Source organism: Periplaneta americana, chromosome 6 (genome assembly GCF_040183065.1).
Source record: "Periplaneta americana isolate PAMFEO1 chromosome 6, P.americana_PAMFEO1_priV1, whole genome shotgun sequence".
Classification (NCBI taxonomy): Eukaryota; Metazoa; Arthropoda; class Insecta; order Blattodea; family Blattidae; genus Periplaneta; species Periplaneta americana.
The window spans coordinates 37,201,485-37,216,725 of record NC_091122.1 but is presented as its reverse complement, the minus strand read 5'-3'; positions in this window follow the sequence as shown (position 1 = coordinate 37,216,725).

The window sequence follows — 15,241 nt, the reverse complement described above, 5'->3', positions numbered from 1 at the left end:
TGTTGCGAGAATCTGTATTGGCAATACAGATTACCGAAAAAATAAAGTATTGGTATCTGCTTGGAATTAGGAGGCTGCAAATACAATAATTAAATTGACATATTATGTAACTACAGTTGAATGAAAGGATTACTGTGTAAATATTAAGACATTTTTACAGAATGCTGTCATAGGAATGCTATAGAAGTTTGCATCTCTTCAGTAATGATTTATGTATCTGACCATCAGCTGCGGAAATAGCACTAAGCTAAGGCTGTTCCCTATTATTAAGAAAAATAAAAGCAGACAGTTGATTGTGCTTCATTTCCATGGCTGTTAAAATATTATTTCGTATTATAATCTCAAACATACAGGATATACTCTACATTGTTGGTCATTGTTAACACACAATACATTTGAATTCAAATTAAACTTTCGTAATGAAACTTGCTAAGAAAAAATAAAATTATGATATTAAATGCTTTCTTATAGACCAGCCAAAATGTAAGATACTCTTTTTAAATATGTTTCGAAATAATTGAAATTTGGCCATAGTATGCAGTAACAGTGAAACCTCATATTTATGGTATCAGTGTACATTTGATTTTCTTATTTTATACTGCAGATACTTTCTCTTTATTAGTACAGTAAATATGTTTCTTATGTCGTCATTTATTGCACCATTATTAAATATAGTATTAATTAAATTGATTACAAAATTATGTTTAAAACGAAATTAATTTAATATTCCTTACTCTTCCAATTTTTCATGGATTCATTTAGAATCCTTTGTGTCTTTACAGAAAGTGCCAATTTGGCTGGAAAGAACTCATGGTCATTTTCGTTCATTACCTTTATGTCTTTAGAAATGTTCGAAGAAATTACAGGTATGTAATGTTGTTCTTCAATAGTCTACTTTTTTACAATTATTATTTTATATAACATGCAGTAAATTTCATGTTCCGAATCCCAGTGAGCTATGGACATTCATAACTTTTATGTCGTCCTTGAAAGTTTACTTGTTAACTCTTTTTGAATCATGACATGTTAACATAAAGTTATATACAGATATATATATATAGCAATAAATGCTAATGTCTTTAATAAAAAGTTTCCAAAGCTGCCATTTTCGATAGAGATGTATTACGGGCATTAACAAAGTGACCTAAAATGGAATGATATCACTGCAGTGTTTTATGAAAATAGCTGTTTGGTTCAGTGGTTATCAGAAGGCACATGTACAAACATTGTGGTCCTATACAATAGTAAGAATTGGTTAAAATTAACTTGAAACACTCCATACAAGATTTCATTGAAGTCTATTTGAATTAAAAACAGAAAACTTATATATAAAATGTGCCTTACTGCAAGTTTAAAGTTAGGGACATGTTGACATAGACATTGTTGAGTATGATTTCAACTGAAATTCGAGCAAGGACCAACACATATAATTATTCTAGAACAAGTTATACAGTTCTTCCATGAAGATATCATTCAGCTTGGTTAACAGTATGAGATATAATTGTTTCTTGTGTTGCATTCTGAATCATATGAAACATGTAGAAGAGGTATTTTACTAATTTATACACAAAGAAATTGATCCTATTCCAGTAGTGATTATTATCTCATATACTCAGCTTCCATTCTCTTCTGTAAACATATACAGTATGTATGCAGATATTTTATTCCATAATAAAACTTGTTTCGTCTTTACTGTGTATACCATATTGACCTGAATATAAGATGATTTTCTACCATTTTTGAACACGTATTTAAGCAAGTCCCTATATTCTTAAATTTGTTATATTCAATATATTTCCGTCTTTGTAAATAATGCAGATAAAAAGTTTATTTTGCTATATGTATCAAAGTACAAATAAACTAAAGGCGACAACTTTAACATTTATTGATTTACTTTTTTATTTTGAAATAAGATTTTTTAAAGATGATGATGTAATATGAATCAATAGTATTTTACCACAGAATAGTTCTTTCAATGAGTTACTTTGTATTTATATTTTTGAAACACTAACATATTATGTGCTATACAATTATTAGCAACATATATAGGCCTATGCATAATTTTAATTCTTTTAAATACTTTCGACATCTTTATCGGTATAGTACTGTTACTGCTTTTTGTAGTAAATATGTAAGAAGCACTACAAAAAGAACATAGTGTCATGGAAGTATGCCATTGCTCCTAGATATTAAAAAAGAAACAGTATTCTTTAAAAATATATAAAAAAAATTATAACTTAAAACAAAATATGCTGTTATCCTAGTTTTAGAGGGTTCTAATTTGTTTAAACTACTTTCATTGCTGTAGAGAGATTGTTGTAGCTAGTACATTATTTAGTTTCAATCGTCAGGATATTGTATTTTGTAACTGAATGAATAGCTTGCACATTTGTTATTACTAATTTTTTAATAAGTACTGTACTTTGTCTTATTCTGTGTGCAAGAAGGAAATACACCATATGCTAGCCTTTTCATCTTTTATTATTTTGATACTTTCTGTTATCTAAATCAACAATGAAAGACATGAACACAGCCAAAACATTATGTTCCAGACAGTTTTTTTTTATTCTGAGCACCATTTTATAAATGTTTCATTTTTGCACAAATCACAACAAGCAATTAGTTTTTGTAAAGAGAATTACTAACAGGGTTCGAAACTACTATTTTGTGATGAATATTCTAACTGAACACTGTTGTTGGATTTTGAGACCACACAGATTTTAATTGTAATATTTAACAATGCATTGTGATACATCATCCAAAGAGGTTGGATCGTCATTAATTTCCATGTGCATTATGTGATGTGATAATAAAACTTACATAATACATAAAATATTTTAATTAATAAAAATACATATTAATATAATACGAAGTTCTGTTATAGTTACTGTAATTCATATTGAAATTAATAAAAAGGAAGAAATATTTTTTTTCTTTTACTTTATTTATGTAATTGAAGACATTAGAAATATTTCTTTTCCACATATTGGAAAATATATTAGTCTTTTTCTAATAATATTATGTGAATGAGATGTATCTTAGATCTTACTTAATACACATTTAATTAATTTGCATGAGTATTCCAAAATCTTAGTGAATAAATGTGGAATAGAACATATGTTTCATCTATTAAAGGAAACTGTTACCTTTGTTCTATATTCAGGTAATACGGTATACAAGTTAACATGTGATAGCTTTCAATAATACTTGGTTTAATTTTATTATAGAACCCGAATGTCTGTTCAGAATTAGAATATTATAGAGGTAGTATACTTTTTAAATCAAGGAGTAAATATTCCAATTTTGAATAGTGATTTCGAAGTAATGTATATTTTATCCATAAAGTAAAGATATTAAATAGATGAATCCAATACTTAAAATAAAATACCTTGTTTTGTCATATCCTGCTTTAAAGTGTTCTAAAATGACGATGTCTTTTTTTTTTTAGTCCACAGAAGTTAGGTTTTAACATTAATTTTTACTGTTGTAAAAACAAAGTTATTGCACTCTCTTGTTTTAAGATAAAACCGTAGCTGTTTTACAAAATGTTGTAGAGAAATTGCTGTTAATATACTTTATGTTGTACCTGTATCCTCTGTGCTGTCAATTTATACATTATAACATTATCTCTTACCATTGTGGAGTAAATTTGGGATGTTGCACACATTTTTGTAAGTGATGTCATCACTATGATATTATAGATAGGAATGTAATTAATTAGTGAGTGAGTACATATTCACTTGTAAGAAAAATGAAATTCTTGTGAAAATTACTAATGTTCTGTGCCAAAGTTCTTTGATTCAAGACCATCTTAGTTGCTTTTACTCATTCAATGTTTCAGCTGAAAAAAAATATATATTTTTCCTTTCTTTCTATATAATACCTATTCTTACTTTTATGAATTACCAGCCATGAATAATGAAATTTTATAATAATGGGCACACATTGCCTCTATCTAGCATTTGGGAGGTGGAGTTGATCACTTGAATTATTATTGTATAAATGTGTATCTTCATTTAATGGCAAAGTAACATATCATTGTTGATTTTATGAAACCTATGCGACAGTACAGTGCATAATTTTTTCAATAGGAAGAAAATAGTACATTATGCAACGAGCCTATAATGATAGTAATTAAGACGCAAGTATGTTTGTTTATGAAACTAGCGCAAGCGAGTTTTATAATTTTCATACGAGCGTCTTAATTACCATTATAGGCAAGTTTCATACGACTTTTTATGCTCGACCATATTTCTAACTTTAAATTATTCAGAAGTATACATTTTATTTGTATCTGACAGAAGATCGGAAGTGACCTTGTTCATAGCTCTTGAATTGTGAGATGTGCGCAGACGCGGAACTATTGATTTTTTCCAAGGAACAATAATGTCATTGACCTTGATGTAATGCAGAAAATGTATAACCTGGAAATTGATTTAGAATTGAAAAACGAGATGACAAATTGAATTTATTTGAATATCATTTACAATTAACGCTAATTATTATAGTAACAGAACATAACCTTCTGCGACAGTATTGGATTTCCAGCCTCTGTGATGTTCCCCTCGTCTTTCGATTGCATATCCGAGAATAATCGAAAATCTGAACTTTAATGAATAGGTGTACTTTAATGACATGCATTAAAGGACTGCTACCAGGTGTATAATTACTACATTTCGGCATGGTCGAGCATGAAAGTAATTAAATATCAATAGGCCTACATAAGAATATTAGATAATTCAGTAGAAAACATTGATCATCGAGGATCAGTGTAGGTCTACTGATATTTTATTAATTTTTTTCCTCCTGAAAAATTATGCCCTGTACTGTCACATAGGAGGTTTCATAAAAGCAACAATGATAATGTTTGAAGATATTTTCCCATACTTTTATAATTTATGCTTTATATGAAGAACAATATTTCATTTTTACCTTTTTAGAACTCTTGGCTTGCTGAACTTGCTAGATGAAATTTAGGGATGTTATACACACACACAATAGAACCTCTATTATCCGTGGTAATGAAGGGGTGGACTGAACATCGTATAATCCATACATAAAACATTTTCATAAATTAAGTACAGTACTTACAGTTTCATAATTTTCTTTGTGGTCTTGTGTTTATCATGGGTTTTTAAGGGCCAAAGAAACTGCTTGTGAGAATTGTCTGCAGAAAGCACTGATCCAATATAAAAAACTTATCAGATTACCAGCAAACAATTGGCATTCATACAGTCCTCTCTGTAGATTAAAAACTCAAAAAAATTTCATATCCATGGTTCAAGAATTAAAACAGAAAATCAACATCCCGAATTTAAAAGAAAACTTACAAATTAAACAAACCCTTTAACTCTATCAAATATAAAGTATAATCTAAATTTAACAGAAGAAATACTGAAATCAGAAATAAACATTGAAATAATGAAACAATTGTCTTTAGAGACAATTAATACTAGGTACCCTCCACAAAACTGGCTTCATTTATACACCGACAGATCCTTGATCTCCAGAGAACAAGGTGCAGGTTCAGGCGTTACGTGTCTCTTCTCACTTTATAGATCTCTTGGATATGGAACAACAAGTTTTGATGGAGAAATCATTGCAATAAGTGAATGTCTCAGGAATCTTCTATGCCACATTAGTAAATTTAAAAATGCAGTTATATTGTCAGACTCTAAAGTAGCTATTCTATCAATAGTCTCTAGACACACACCTTCATCTCAAACAGCAGAAATAACTAAAATGCTCTCTCAATTAATATCACTCAATAAAAGAATTGTATTGCAATGGATACCATCCCATTGTGGAATCCTGGGAAACGAGAATGCGGATGGATGTTTTAGCAAAGAAGGGCAGCACTGCTACTTACAGACCTGTTACTAAATCTACGTATTCCTCTGTGAAAAGATTTATTAAATCTACATTCTTAGACTTCAACAAACAAAATATGATAACACAATCTCAAGGGAAAAAATGGAACTCTCTGCATCATAATCCACAGTTAATTCCCGATTTACCACGAAAATCGTCTGTAGCTGCATTTAGATTGGCAACAGGCCATGATTGTTTGGCCAAACACCTGCATAGAATTGGAATATATCAGTCCCCTAACTGCCCATTGTGCAACTCAAACCAAGAAATGGATTCGGAACACCTCAAAATCTGTGCTTCAGTGGCTGGCCATGATAATATCTTTGAAAAATATTGGAGTGCAAGAGGTCAAATGACTTTATTGTCAAACGCCTGGCATTAGAAAACAACACTTTATCTTGGTCTTTTATTGAAATACGCACTGTTGTAATGCCAGTATTGTATTCTAATAAGAGATGAGCCACAGTTTCTCATTTCCCAAACCTCTAAATTATTTGCACTTCTTTTTGGTAGTGTAACATATTTTCTTTTGACACACATGGAAGACATTTTGTTTAGAAGTTACGCAGTATGGTCTCTCGAACAGTAAGACAAGAACTGAATGGTGTACGGGTTGTGTGAAAGTTCTTGGCATCATTTCTTTGAAAGCAGGTAGTGACTGTTTACAAGTTTAGGAAAACACCCTCTCCCAAAAGTAACAGTTTCTGTTCTTTTGCTGGAAGTGGCGGAATTCCTACTACATATTTTGTAACAATAAAGCATTGTAATAAACCTGTTTAGAAAAAAAAAATGCATAATAATATAATGTAGTATACAATATTTCACACTTTTTCTGCAGCAGAAAAAAAGAGTGAGAGAAAGGGAGTCGGATAACTGATGGATAACCGGGATTCTACTGTATATATATATATATATATATATATATATATATATATATACATACATACATACATACACACTGGGTGTTCAGTTCAAAATGTGTCATGGCTTGCTGTATGCCGTCATGTGGCTAGCCGATGAGCCTAGAGAATTCAATCTTCCTACACTTCTGCAGAGGTGTATAACCTAAGAGGCAGAGAAGTTGCCTAGCAAGTACGGCATTCATTCTGAAGAGTACGTACCGATACGTACGGTAACGCCGGTAGTGGCAGGAATGTGAACTGTTTGGAAATACGTACTGTCGGGATATGGGGAGAGGGTTAAGACGATTACTTACGTATTTGTTGACATTAACTTCGACGGTCAACATGGACACGGAGCATTTGATTTGTGTTGTGGAATGTTACCGTATGCAACCGATGATAACAAATACCCTGCATACGACTTGCCGGCACAAAACACAGTTCGAAAGAGGTTATGGTAGCACACAGACCGTACAGACCGCCATCTGTTGCTACGACGTTCAAGTTATACCGTACACGTTCTCAAGTTCAGATTGAAGAACGCCTTAAATAATAGGCAACTTCTCTAACATGTAAGCTGAAACTAGCTTCAAATCGGTGACCCAACAACAGTGACATCATGACACACTTTGAAATGAACACCCAGTATATATATATATATATATATATATATATAATGTCCCTAATGTTTCTTTATATATAGAGAAACATCTCTCATTAAATGTTCAGGTAGTGGATATATATGTAAATTCATTGCTGTTAATTGAAAAACTCTTAAAATTATTGAAAAGGAAAGATATAATTAAATTATATTTGTAGCAGATATTTTTTATAATGACGGTTACTTGACTGTTCATCATTCATCCACATTAAGCCAGTTGTTTAGACCATTTTATCAACAAAATCATTGCCCAGGATGCACCATAGAAGGCTGGGCTGCGCTACACCTGCGATGAGATGAGTTGATCATGAAGAATTGTTGGGATGCCACAGGGGAACTGGAGCTCCCTGAGAAAACCCCTATGTTACCTGGACCACGGGCTTGCCCAACACAAGTTATAAATTGGTATGCCGGAGATCGAACCTGGGTTCGCAGGATTATAAATCCAGCGCTCCAGCCACTAGATTATCATGACAGCTAGTGTAGCAGAAGAGGTCTTTAAAGAAAATGTATACGTTTATGTATGCAGTGCTTCAGAGAAGTAATGAACTTTAAACGATTTTGTTACCAAGTTTCTGATCTAACACGATAATACGTAAATGTTCTTTATGTAACTATTGTTCTGTATCCTGGAAGAAAACATGAGACTATTTTACAGAAGATACATTGCAGTAAAACAGTATGATTGAAACTTTACTTTTCGTTTTGAATCTTGCATACACTACTTTTAACACTTGAATATAATTAATTGATTAACTAGTGGACTTACTCGTGTTAATTATGTAAGATTTGTGCGGCTTACAGTTGTTTCAGTGCTTCACGCACCATCCTCAGAGCCTACTAGATCACTGCGTCATCTCGAACTTCTCTGCCTATTATGTGGGTGTGTTTGATTGTTGAAAGGTGTTGAAGAGTTGAGTCAAATAGTGTGTGTGTACTGAAATTGATCTATGCCTTGAGAATTTGATCGGGGTGTGTTTTAGTGTGTTTGTATATTTCGTATTGTTCTAGTGTGTGAGAGGACACAATACATCTACATACGCCGATCACATAACCAATGCTAACCATACATACAATAACATAAATACAGACATGGAAATCTTACACATACAACACTCAACACACTAGATCAAATTCTCAACACACAGATCAATTTCAGTTCACTATTTGACTCCACTCTTCAACACCTTTCAACAATCAAACCACCCACATAACAGGCAGAGAAGTTCGAGATGATGCCGTGATCTAGTAGGCTCTGAGGATGGTGCGTGAAGCACTGAAACAGCTGTAAGCCGCACAAATCTTACATAATGAACAAGAGTAAGTCCACTAGTTAATCAATTAATTTTACTTTTCGTTTGTGATGATGTATGTAAAATCTGCTGAAGCAATCTAACAAGTGTAAAATCTCTAGCTTATAATAAAAACGATTTTTCATAGTTCGGGGATGAAACATTGTAACATTAATACATTGACAAATTTTATTCCACATGAAAGTAATTTTTTTCTGTTTCGAATATTTTTTAAACTACTGTAAGAGAAGCAATATTAAGTATGTACAAACACACAGATCAAGTGCTTCCATTTTGCATTACATGAGAAATGTTGCGATGGTCTGTTTCTTTATACAAAGAAAGAATGTATTGTACAAAGAAGCAATCAGAGCATGCTTTTGTGATTAACTTGAATATCAGAATTTATTTGGCAAATGTATTTATGTATAACATTTGTAAAACCTGAGAGAAGACTGCCGTGAGGAAAAAGAAGTAATTAGAATCATTGAGCATAAGAGCGCACTTTTATGATTTTATGTTAATAGTAGTCTTTGTTACTGGTTTGTATTTGCTATGTTGGCACATATTATTTTATAAATGATTATTATCTCCTTTCATACTCTGGGATTATCGTTACCCCCATATTCAACTCTGGTGAGGCATGTGGACGTGAAACTAGCAGTCAGCTGGTAGGCCTTGGCCCTCTATGGACTGTCACACCACGGATTATTATATCTCCTTCCATATAAATATATTTTATTAAAATAGATAACCTTAGAAACATTTTGAAGTATGTGTACGTATATCGGAAAGTGGTATATGCCTATCCTGTTACTCGTGCATTTCAATTTTCCATACAAATGCTACCAAAGTATTTTAATGCTTTAAAATGTAATTTAAAGAGTTGTATGTTTGCAGCTTGCTTATTTTAATATGAATGGAAAAAATTTTATTCGGATCTGCCCTATTGCATGGTTCTCAAATTATAATATTCCATTCTATGAGAAATGTAATAGAGGACATTCTTTATCTTCGTATGTATATTTACTATTTTAAATGACTACTGCTAATTAAAGTATCTGTACTATTACTCTTATAAGAACTTACACTATTGTCTGGCTACATTCAAATGCAGTTGTAATAAACTAAAGAAGTGTAGTGACGTACAAATCGCCTAATTATTTGCTATCTGCAAATGAGTTCGAAGAGTTCAGGATAAGAAAATGGTAAGGCTGTCAAGTGCTAGAGAAAGACAGATACTCCAAATAAAAAGTAAGATATATTCATTCACTCACTCTCTTTAATTTCTTAGTGTTCATTTAAGTGATGAATATGTTAACTTTAACATTTCTTGTTAGCTTTTAAAAAAAGTTTTTTTTTTTTATTGTTTAAAGTGATCATTTTCTTCTCCCAGTGCTTTATTGTCAATTGTATTGAATTCTGTGTAATACAGATTTCGCATTTTCATTACAATTTGTCCCCCCCCCCCTCTCAATTTCTTCTTAAGAGCAATCTATCCAGTTATTCATTTGATGTCGCTGAATTACCCTAATATGCATGAATTATTACTTATCATTATACCACAGTAATTGTTTTATCAGTAATATACTAAAAAGTGCCCATGGAGGAATTGATGTATTACTGGTAAGAAAAAGTATATCCCTGCACTTTTCTACAGAAACCTTCCTTTCCTACGAAACAGTAATATTCTCTATCATGGCAGAACACTGTTCTTTTATATGCTGTTTGTTGTTACAATTACTAATGTGGCGTGGCACACACATCTATATTTTTTTAAGTTAAAGGTGTGTCATGTTCTGTGTTGATGGACGTGACGTTAATTATACTATGTCCTCATGTTAATATTTTTGTGAATCTGTCGTTTGATAACCTTCTGATTCTCGTCTTGTGGCATAAATAGTAACCTTTTGTCTCTGATGTTTTTTGTTAATAAGAATTTAACCTGTGTGCAACACCCTACAATGAATGCACTATGTAAAATATGAAATACCATTGAATGAACATTGCATTTCAGTTTTCGGAATTCTTCCAGAATAAAGACTCAAGTTAGTATGATTAAGTTGACATTGAGTAATTATTCACTGATTATATGTAGAATTTCATAAAGATAATAGAAACCAAGGTATCATTAAATAGACAAAAACACAGCAGGATACTATTTAAGTGGGACTCTAGGAAATTGGATGTAAAGATCATAAGGTGTTTTTTTAACGGACTATTAGTTTCCATGAAATGAATTTTATGGCACTTAAAACATAGGATTTTATAAGTTTTTAAAATTGCACTTTGATTTTTATGGGATATGAATATTGTTTGTAGAGAAATTTCACTTCACCATAATTTGCGTATACCTTAAAGTAGAACATCTGGGAATTCTTATATGAGACATTTACGAAATATAATGGCTGTGAATAAACTCATGAAACACTGACTTACTAATATTGTCATACAAGTAATGTAACATGCAGAGAAATAGATATTATTACGATCAATTGCTATGTTCTCAGTACCTTTCGTGTATTTGATGAACTATTGTTAGGCTGTAATACTGTCAGAAATTTGCAAAAGTTATGTGGCTATCTACTGTAACAGAGTGGGGTCCAAGTTTATTACTGAACTTCTGTTTTTCACAAAATGAAAATGTTGAGCTGTAAAGAATTGTATGGTTTAAAGATCATATTGGCTATAAAGATTTTGAAAATTTCTTAAGAATGTGTATATCTTCTTGTTATCAAGCAAATAGAAAAACAGTCTTAAAATATTTAGATACTAATATTGATATTGTCCCGAACAACACCTCTGCTACACCTGCATTTTGTGAATCTCGAAATTATTGTTCTTTGTGTTTACAGAAATTACAAAAACCATTGTTAGTTATCTTTAAAAAAGATTTTTTATATAGACTCGTTAAATTTTTAAGCTTTATGACTTTGATGTTGCACATATTTGTACGTAATTGTAATATTTCTAATATTCAAGACTGTATATCAGTTGGACTTTGAAGAACAATGACATAATATACATGCAGAAGGAATCTATAGCAGTTATTCCGAAAACTCATTTACATTCTTGTTGATGATATAACAATGTTGTTAACATTAGCACAAAATAAAAAATAGAAACAAATTTCTTTACAATATTTCGTTTTTACTTATCATTAGGTGAACATAGCCCTGCAGTATATATTGACTACACCCCAACTCTGGCTACTAGCTACTATAATGAACACCGATCAAAATACCCCTCATTTCTCGTGAAAAACAAAAACTGAATTGACTACAGTGGACTTTATGTTGTCAGCAAACAGCTAGTTACATTAAGAAGATTGATTGATTATCATTAGGTGATTAGATTACTTTCATGGTACACCTTGTTATACATTTCTATATTAGTACTAAAGTTTTCGCTTTCATTCAAGCATCTTCAAATCATTATTGCTATTTATAACGAACACCATGTTGATCTAATTTAGTTGTGAACTATACAATATTGGATTAAAAACATATTATTCTACGACATTGTACTAATCTTTGAGAACATGTTGAATTAAAATCAGACACATTAAAATTATGTAAATTGTACAGTCTATAAATACCAATCTTATATTGTAATTATTTTCATTTAATTATGGTGTACATTGCATGTAGTTACTCTATATAAAATATTTATTAAAATTAGTTTAAAACATGTACGGTGTGTGTTCTCAAAGTTCTTGTTACAAGTTGTAATACATGATTATATTTAATTTGGGGTTGACTCCGTAGCTAGTAATGCATTACTGTTACTTTATAGTATGTTTAGCTGAGATTGCACTTGCTGCACATGTAACACCGACTTCTCAACACCAATGTGGTTACCAGCAAAACTAAACGTACTACAAAGTAGCCACAGTCGGTTAAGATGCTTGCCTGCCAGTCTGAAGTTGTGCTCAGGCGCGGGTTTGATCCCTGCTTGGACTGATTACCTGGTTGGGGTTTTTTCCGAGGTTTTCCCCAACCGTAAGGTGAATGCCAGGTAATCTATGGCGAATCCTCGGCCTCGTCTCGCTAAATACCATCTCGCTATCACCAATCTCATCAACACTAAATAATCTCATAGTTGATACAGCGTCGTTAAATAACCAACTAAAAAAAAATATTACAAAGTAACAGCAATGCATTATTAGTTACCGAGTCAACCCCAAATTAAAATATATAATAATGTAGGCCTACTATAACTTGTAACAAGAACTTTAAGAACACGCACCATTTATGTTTCAAACTAATGTTATAAAATATTTTCTATAGAGTAACTAGATGTCATGTACATCATAATTAAATGAAAATAATTACAATATAAGATCGATATTTATAGATTGTGTAGTAGAATAATATGTTTTTAATTCAATATTGTATAGTCCAGAACTAAATTAGATTATCAACAAAGTGTTCATTATATATGGCAATAATAAGGATCTGAAGATACTTGAGTGAAAGAGAAAACGTTAGTCCTAATATAGATATGTATAAGAAGGTATCGAACATTAATGTAATCACCTAATGGTAAGTAAAGATAGACTACTGTAAAGAAATTTGTTGTACAAATACTTATCAGAACAAAAAAAAATGACATTAAAAAAACTTAGAAAGAAAATAACAGTTTTATTATCCACGACAATGATGGGAACAAAATCATAGTTGATCCAAAAAATTGTTCAAACGAGCTGTTTCTAGATTAAATTTAATTCAAAGAAGTGAAATATGTTCTAGATAAAATATTTTAATATTTTTATTACATTTATTATCAATATTCATCAGTAAGTGTCATCTTTTTTTAAGGTGAATACCATACTTTTTCTTAATTGATATAACCTGTTCTCAGTCAAGAGTTGGTTGTAAAGTACAATTTAAGAGTCTAGCCTTTCTCTTCCCCCTTCCTCTAGGATTTATTATTTTCGAGGCATCGTATCTCATGGTGAAGTTTTTTTTTTTTTATAGTTATTTAACAATGCTGTATCAACTGCTAGGTTATTTAACATCGATGGAATTAGTGATAGCAAGATGGTATTTGGCGAAATGAGGCCGAGAATTCGCTATAGGTTACCTGACATTTGCCTTACGGTTGAGGAAAACCTAGGAAAAAACCTAACCAGATAATCAGGCCAAGCAGGAATTGAACCCACGCCTGAGCACAACTCCGGATCAGAAGGCAAATGCGCTACTGCCTTAGCCACACTGGTGGCCCACAGTGATGTTAAGTACTGTATAAAAATAAATTAAAAAGTTAATGTACGAACTCAGTATACTTTGTTACTGAAAATATTCAGTATAAATGAAATTAAATTCTTCATTTTCTGGCAGAATTCGGAAAACTGATACACTCATGTTTGCTTACTACTGGTGATTATTCAAAGACAAAATGAGTGAAAGACCAACTATGAAATCATCACACTGGTTGTGACTTGTGACTGTCATGTCTGCATGAATGAGATACTAATCACAGTGATCTGATGTTTACAGTGACAGTGAATAAAATGGAATGGGAAATTTGTGATATCACAGGCTACATTATTGTGATTTTAAAATTGGTAGTTATTTTTAAACGTCTTTCTGAATCAGATTTATTATAACATATTGCATATATATATAAGTATACATACCTGCCAACTTTCAACATTCTTCTGCGTGAATACATTTGGTATCCATATTAAAGAAGTCATTTTTCACATAAAAATTTACTTGTCTTTAGATAAACTTTCAGTGGTTCCTAAATTGTCTCTATATACAACTATTTCCTGAAAATACATACCGGTAACCTTGTCTACTGTTCGACTTTTTTACCATACTTCTCCTAATGTAAATAAAAGAAAATTTAATGCTTTCTTTTAAAATATATCTTAATTGCAGTGCGATTTCCCATTGTCAAGACTATGAATGTAAGTCAGACATTCTAAAGCATAAAATATACAGAATCGCAATTTAAATTTAATCAGAAACTGCATTAAAAATAACTTGAGAACTTTTTTTCAGAAGTGGTTTGAAAGTTATCAGTGAACTACAATTTGGAAACCACTGACAAACAACTTCAGGTGATAAAAAAAACTGATAGCTGAAATGACACTTATTAGATTTGTAAAATGTCAATTATTTGTACTGGACACATTTGAGTGCAGTTACTTTGGATCAGTGTTTTCCTTATGTATTCACTGTGACATTGTATCAGACTCTATTAGAGTCAATTCAGCCAACAGTTACATCGTGTTTAAATGACACTTAAATAAGGTATACTGAAAATTGAGAATCAAGATGTATTAATTAAGAGACATGGTGTAGACAGAAGGAAGTTTCATTGTGGATAGCCGGGCTGATATATGTGATGTTTGTGTATTTAATCTGTGGAATGTTTAATGTTTTTCTATTTATATGTTTTGAAATTCAGAGATCAAGTAAGTGTTAGAGACATGAATTTATATTTAATTTTTTTTTTTTCATAGTTTGTTGTCTGTTGTAGTAGCCTAAACATATTAATTTTCC